This window comes from Zea mays, chromosome 10 (assembly GCF_902167145.1).
Source record: "Zea mays cultivar B73 chromosome 10, Zm-B73-REFERENCE-NAM-5.0, whole genome shotgun sequence".
Classification (NCBI taxonomy): domain Eukaryota; kingdom Viridiplantae; phylum Streptophyta; class Magnoliopsida; order Poales; family Poaceae; genus Zea; species Zea mays.
The window spans coordinates 19,085,461-19,093,790 of NC_050105.1; positions in this window are offsets into that span (position 1 = coordinate 19,085,461).

The window sequence follows — 8,330 nt, forward strand, 5'->3', positions numbered from 1 at the left end:
GAGTAACGCCGTCAGCCCCCCCTCTCTCCCTGGCTGGTGGGCCCGCGCTACGGCGCCGTCCCCGCCGCCGCTTCCTCGCTGCTGGGCCGACTGGGCCGCAAGCGCGCCCGCGCCCGCGCCCGCGCGCCATGTGGGCCAAAATTTCCCCCCCGGTCCAGTTGGATGGAGAATCCCTTTTCTTTTCCTTTTCCTATTTTCTTTTCTCATTTTCACATATATATTTAGATACTAATATTTTATGCACCAAAAATTGTCTAAATAAATTATTAGGGCACAAAAATAATAAAGTATAACAATTTGCACACCCCACAAAGGTCACTATGTTTGATGTATTGTTATTGTCTATGTTTAATTAGCGGAAGAGGGATCCGATCCTCCGGAACTCTTAGCTCCGGAAGAAGGGCAAGAACCCGACCCCTCCGAGATTAACCTCTTGTGCCAGGAAAGCTTCGACGAAGGCAAGTCCATCTTTCCCTTGATGCATTATTTACCTATCTCTCTCTACCACTGCCTAAGCCTGGATTATGGGATGGGAATTGAATTGCATGGTAAGCATGAGAGAGCCCGCATTAACTATTACTTCGATTAAAAGATATGGGACAAGTGAAAAGGGGTATAAGTGAAATGTTTTCCAAAAGAGTGCGATGAAGGGTACTCACCCTCATCACCTGGTGAAGTAGGATGATCAGGGACTCCCTGGTTTAGGGGAGGGCCTAAGGTGTTGGCTCAGCTGGTTTAGGCGTGAGCAGAAGGATCGTCCTCTCATATAAGGACCGGTTTGTCATCTTTCATTACCTGTACTCTCAAAAGTACAACCACTCGAGGCTGTGTGGGCAGCCACTCAATCTGAACTCGTACGGTCCAACCCCAGGGTTATGAAGGTTGGGGTAGCACCGGGAGGATAAGGAGGGGGAATGTTTTGTCCGGTTTGGACATGGCGGTGGCCTGACTCCTTCCGATATAACCGTTAAGGTTCGGACGTACAAGGAAGGAAAGAGTTTCGGATTCGGGTCTCATTGGCCATGAGATCGCAGAGCCGGACTAGTGGGTAAAGTGTACCCCTCTACACAGAGTCTAAACCTATTCGAATAGTCCATGTCCACTGGTATGGACGAGTCTGGTATGGTATGACAATTAGTGTTTCTACTACAACTGGGAGCAGGGAAATGTGTGTGTATGTTCTGGAAGAAAGTAGTACCACGGGAGCGGGAAGCTCAGTGGTGGTCAAGCAAGTGTTACTTCTATTGTCTTGGGAAAACCCTAACTATTGAGTACTACCTTTCTCTGAAAAATTATGAGTGACTTCAACTCCACCATATAAAGTGATAGTCGCCTAGAGGGGGGGGTGAATAGGGCGAAACTGAAATTTACAAATATAAACACAACTACAAGCCGGGTTAGCGTTAGAAATAAAAACGAGTCCGCGAGAGAGGGTGCAAAACAAATCGCAAGCAAATAAAGAGTGTGACATGCGGATTTGTTTTACCGAGGTTCGGTTCTCGCAAACCTACTCCCCGTTGAGGAGGCCACAAAGGCCGGGTCTCTTTCAACCCTTCCCTCTCTCAAACGGTCCCTCGGACCGAGTGAGCTTCTCTTTTCAAATCACTTGGGAATCAAACTTCTCGCAAGGGCCACCACACAATTGGTGCCTCTTGCCTTGATTACAATGGAGTGTTTGATCACAAGAAAGAAATCCAAAGAAAAGAAGCGATCCAAGCGCAAGAGCTCAAATGAACACTACAAATCACTCTCTCTAGTCACTAAAGCTTTGTGTGGAGTTGGGAGAGGATTTGATCTATTTTGGTGTGCTTTGCAATGAATGCTAGCTCTTGTAAAGTGGTTGGAAGCTGGAAAACTTGGATGCTATGAATGGTGGGGTGGTTGGGGTATTTATAGCCCCAACCACCAAACATGACCGTTGGTGGAGGCTGTCTGTCGTATGGTGCACCGGACATGTCCGGTGCGCCAGCCACGTCACCAATGCCGTTGGATTTTGACCGTTGGAGTTCTGACTTCTGGGCCCGCCTGGATGTCCGGTGCACACCAGACATGTACTGTTCAATGTCCGGTGCGCCAGTATGGGCGTGCCTGACTTCTGCGCGCTTCTGGCGCGCATTGAATGCGCCTGCAGGTGACCGTTGGCGCGAAGTAGTCGTTGCTCCGGAGTTGCACCGGACAGTCCGGTGTACACCGGACATGTCCGGTGAATTATAGCGGGGCAGCCTTTGAGAATTCCCGAGGCTGCTGAGATCCAGAGCCGCGTCTTCCTGGAGCACCGGACACTGTCCGGTGTACACCGGACAGTCCGGTGAATTATAGCGTGCCGGCTCCTGGAAAATCCCGAGGCTGAGGAGTTCTGCGCAAAGTCCCCTGGTGCACCGGACACTGTCCGGTGCGCCACCGGACAGTCCGGTGTGCCAGACCAGGGAGCCTTTCGGGATGCCTTTAGCTCTCTATTTTGAACCCAACTTTGGTCTTTTTAATTGGCTTGTTGTGAACCTTTGACACCTGTATAACTTATACACTAGAGCAAACTAGTTAGTCCAATTGTTTGTGTTGGGCAATTCAACCACCAAAATTAATTAGGGACTAGGTGTAAGCCTAATTCCCTTTCAATCTCCCCCTTTTTGGTGATTGATGCCAACACAAACCTAAGCAAATATAGAAGTGCATAATTGAACTAGTTTGCATAATGTAAGTGCAAAGGTTGCTTGGAATTGAGCCAATGTAAATACTTACAAGATATGCATGGATCGTTTCTTCGTTTTTAACATTTTGGACCACGCTTGCACCACATGTTTTGTTTTTGCAAACTATTTTGTAAATCCTTTTCAAAGTTCTTTTGCAAATAGTCAAAAGATAAATGAATAAGATTTTGCAAAGCATTTTCAAGATTTGAAATTTTCTCCCCTTGTTTCAAATGCTTTTTCCTTTGACTAAACAAAACTCCCCCTAAATGAGATCCTCCTCTTAGTGTTCAAGAGGGTTTTGATATATCATTTTTGAAATACTACTTTCTCCCCTTTTGAACACAATAAGATACCAATTTGAAATCTCCAATTTTTAAAATTAGGTGGTGGTGCGGGTCCTTTTGCTTTGGGCTCATACTCTCTCCCCCTTTGGCATGAATCGCCAAAAACGGAATCATTTAGAGCCCTCGAAGTGCTTTCTTCCCCTTTGGTCATAAATAAATGAGTTAAGATTATACCAAAGACGAAGTCCTTTTGCTCTCTCCCCAAAGATGGAGAGTGACATGGAGCGACGGCGAAGGATGAGTTACGGAGTGGAAGCCTTTGTCTTCGCCAAAGACTCCAATTCCCTTTCAATACACCTATGACTTGGTTTGAAATAGACTTAAAAACACATTAGTCATAGCATATGAAAGAGACATGATCAAAGGTATACAAATGAGCTATGTGTGCAAGTTAGCAAAAGAAATTGCGCGAATCAAGAATATTGAGCTCATGCCTAAGTTTGTTAAAAGTTTGTTCATCAAGAGGCTTGGTAAAGATATCGGCTAATTGATCTTTAGTGTTAATATAAGAAATCTCGATATCTCCCTTTTGTTGGTGATCCCTAAGAAAATGATACCGAATGGCTATGTGTTTAGTGCAGCTATGCTCGACGGGATTATCCGCCATCTTGATTGCACTCTCATTATCACATAGCAAAGGGACTTTGGTTAATTTGTAACCGTAGTCCCGCAGGGTTTGCCTCATCCAAAGCAATTGCGCACAACAATGGCCTGCGGCAATGTACTCGGATTCGGCGGTGGAAAGAGCAACCGAATTTTGCTTCTTTGAAGCCCAAGACACCAAGGATCTTCCCAAGAACTAGCAAGTCCCCGATGTGCTCTTCCTATTGATTTTGCACCCCGCCCAATCGGCATCCGAATAACCAATTAAATCAAATGTGGATCCCCTAGGATACCAAAGCCCAAACTTAGGAGTATAAGCCAAATATCTCAAGATTCATTTTACGGCCGTAAGGTGAGCTTCCTTAGGGTCGGCTTGGAATCTTGCACACATGCATACGGAAAGCATAATATCCGGTCGAGATGCACATAAATAGAGTAAAGAACCTATCATCGACCGGTATACCTTTTGATCCACGGACTTACCTCCCGTGTCGAGGTCGAGATGCCCATTTGTTCCCATGGGTGTCTTGATGGGCTTGGCATCCTTCATCCCAAACTTGTTTAGAATGTCTTGAGTATACTTTGTTTGGCTAATGAAGGTCCCCTCTTGGAGTTGCTTTACTTGAAATCCCAAGAAGTACTTCAACTCCCCCATCATAGACATCTCGAACTTTTGTGTCATGATCCTACTAAATTCTTCACATGTAGACTTGTTAGTAGACCCAAATATAATATCATCAACATAAATTTGGCACACAAACAAGTCATTATCAAGAGTTTTAGTGAATAGAGTAGGATCGGCCTTTCCGACTTTGAATTCATTAGTGATGAGAAAATCCCTAAGGCATTCATACCATGCTCTTGGGGCTTGCTTGAGCCCATAAAGCGCCTTAGAGAGTTTATAGACATGGTTAGGGTACTCACTATCTTCAAAACCGGGAGGTTGCTCAACATAGACCTCTTACTTGATTGGTCCATTGAGGAAGGCACTTTTCACGTCCATTTGATAGAGCTTAAAGCCATGGTAAGTAGCATAGGCTAATAATATACGAATTGACTCAAGCCTAGCTACGGGTGCATAGGTTTCACCGAAATCCAAACCTTCGACTTGGGAGTATCCCTTGGCCACAAGTCGAGCTTTGTTCCTTGTCACCACACCATGCTCATCTTGCTTGTTGTGGAAGACCCATTTGGTTCCTACAACATTTTGATTAGGACGTGGAACTAAATGCCATACCTCATTCCTAGTGAAGTTGTTGAGCTCCTCTTGCATTGCCACCACCCAATCCGAATCTTGTAGTGCTTCCTCTACCCTGTGTGGCTCAATAGAGGAAACAAAAGAGTAATGTTCACAAAAGTGTGCAACACGAGATCTAGTAGTTACCCCCTTATGAATGTCGCCGAGGATGGTGTCGACGGGGTGATCTCGTTGAATTGCTTGGTGGACTCTTGGGTGTGGCAGTCTTGGTTCTTGATCCTCCTTGTCTTCCTCATTTGCATCTCCCCCCTTGATTATTGCCATCATCTTGAGGTGGCTCATTTGCTTGATCTTCTACTTCATCAACTTGAGCTTCATCCTCATTTTGAGTCGGTGGAGATGCTTGCATGGAGGAGGATGGTTGATCTTGGGCATTTGGAGGCTCTTCGGATTCCTTAGGACACACATCCCCAATAGACATGTTCCTTAGCGCGATGCATGGAGCATCTTCATTACCTATCTCATCAAGATCAACTTGCTCTACTTGAGAGCCGTTAGTCTCATCAAACACAACGTCACAAGAAACTTCAACTTGTCCAGTGGACTTGTTAAAGACTCTATATGCCCTTGTGTTTGAATCATATCCTAGTAAAAAGCCTTCTACAGTCTTAGGAGCAAATTTAGATTTTCTACCTCTTTTAACAAGAATAAAGCATTTGCTACCAAAGACTCTAAAATATGAAATGTTGGGCTTTTTACCGGTTAGGAGCTCATAAGATGTCTTCTTGAGGATTCGGTGTAGATATAACCGGTTGATGGCGTAACAGGCGGTGTTGACCGCCTCGGCCCAAAACCGATCCGAAGTCTTGTATTCATCAAGCATGGTCCTTGCCATGTCCAATAGAGTTCGATTCTTCCTCTCCACTACACCATTTTGTTGTGGCGTGTAGGGAGAAGAGAACTCATGCTTGATGCCCTCCTCCTCAAGGAAGCCTTCGATTTGAGAGTTCTTGAACTCCGTCCCGTTGTCGCTTCTAATTTTCTTGATTCTTAAGCCGAACTCGTTTTGAGCTCGTCTTAAGAATCCCTTTAAGGTTTCTTGGGTTTGAGATTTTTCCTGCAAAAAGAATACCCAAGTGAAGCGAGAATAATCATCCACTATTACAAGACAATACTTACTCCCGCCGATGCTTATATAAGCGATCGGGCCGAATAGATCCATGTGGAGTAGCTCAAGCGGCCTGTCGGTCGTCATGATGTTTTTGTGTGGATGATGGGCACCAACTTGCTTTCCTGCTTGGCATGCGCTACATACCCTGTCTTTCTCAAAATGAACATTGGTTAGTCCTAAAATGTGCTCTCCCTTTAGAAGCTTATGAAGATTCTTCATCCCAACATGGGCTAGTCGGCGGTGCCAGAGCCAACCCATGTTAGTCTTAGCAATTAAGCAAGTGTCGAGTTCAGCTCTTTCAAAATCTACCAAGTATAGCTGACCCTCTAACACTCCCTTAAATGCTATTGAATCATCACTTCTTCTAAAGACAGTGACACCTACATTAGTGAAAAGACAGTTGTAACCCATTTTGCATAATTGAGATACAGAAAGCAAATTGTAATCTAATGAATCAACAAGAAAAACATTGGAAATGGAATGGTCAGGTGATATAGCTATTTTACCCAAACCTTTGACCAAACCTTGATTTCCATCCCCGAATGTGATAGCTTGTTGGGGATCCTGGTTTTTCTCGTAGGAGGAGAACATCCTTTTCTCCCCTGTCATATGGTTTGTGCACCCGCTGTCGAGTATCCAACTTGAGCCCCCGGATGCATAAACCTATAAGACAATTTTAGTTCTTGACTTTAGGTACCCAAACGGTTTTGGGTCCTTTGGCATTAGAAACAAGAACTTTGGGTACCCAAACACAAGTCTTTGACCCCTTGTGCTTCCCCCCAACATATTTGGCAACTACCTTGCCAGATTTGTTAGTCAAAACATAAGATGCATCAAAAGTTTTAAATGAAAGATTATGTTCATTTGATGCACTAGGAGTTTTCTTCTTAGGCAACTTAGCATGGGTTGGTTGCCTAGAACTAGATGTCTCACCCTTATACATAAAAGCATGATTTGGGCCAGAGTGAGACTTCCTAGAGTGAATTCTCCTAATCTTGCTCTCAGGATAACCGGCAGGGTACAAAATGTAACCCTCTGTTGGGGACTTGTTCTCAAATGCTATGAATGTTAAGAACAAGGCAACATAAAGTGTTAAATGTTAATGCCCTTCGTCCATGAAACATTATTCCCTTGAGGATAATGAGCCTTAGACGAAGGTAGATGAGAATATAATTACGAAGCTCAAGTCTTCGTAATAAGATTTCAATAGATATTGTAAGATGACATAAAATAAAGGATATAAAAAGGGGTAAATAAATCATAGACGAATTATATTATATTCACTTAACGTATTGAATCATTGAATACAATAATACCTATGCCTTGGCAAAGGTTGATCTCCGAAAGATGCAATTGCAATTATCAGAATGCGTGAACAGTAAAGGAATACTGTTCACTATTTATAGGCACAGGACGCAGCCTGTGAGAAATTACAAGTATGCCCTTTATAAAAGCTTACAACATTGACTCAGACCTTTATGGACTAAAAGGTCATTCTATCTTTAAGTCGGTTTGTAATACCGAAGCTTCACGAAGAGGAACCTTCGGCCATCTTATACAAACAGCTTCAGCCGAGGACCGCTTCTTCCTATAAGACCTTCGGCGACGAAGCATAGGCCCAACAGTAGCCCCTTTCGCGGTGCTAGATCGTTTTTCGTAACGAGCTTGATCCGTGAAAAAAGTCTCTTAGGCTTCGGGGAGCCGAAGGTCCAAAAAACACCTTCCCTGAGCTCGTTGTCGAGAAACGATTCAATTTTCCAGCGCGTAGCGGTCCCACCTTGCAGAGTTACTGTTTGGTCTCTGCGGTCCACCGCACAGCGAGTGCAAGCAGGTTTCCGCCTGGTGTAAAAATCCTGGCGCTTCGCCTTCTTTCCTGCAGTACTATATAAACAGATGAGTAGGTGTGAAGTTACCACAGCATTCATTGCTATTTGCACTGTTCTGCTGCCAAAATTTTTAACCATCGCCGAAGCTTGTCTGTCGGAATCAAACGAAGCTCCAGTTTGAAGCCTGCTTCGTCAGAAAAAACTTCGGAAGAAGAAAGTATTAAATTTCCACACATTTATAATTAAATGGCCAGAGTGCGTTCTACCGCCAGGGTTGAGCGTGACGGGGGCGAAACTGAAGCTTCGGAGACTGTTCCCATCTCCGAAGCTATGCAACGATCCGGGCTGGTGACTTCGGAAAAGATCCCTAGTGATGATGCAGAACAAGCAGAACAAGCAATCGCTGCAGCAGAAGAAGAAGATATTGAGGAAACTGATCCCGAAGATGATTATTGCATTGCTATGCCAAGCAAGCCCAGCCACTTGGACTTCGGGAAA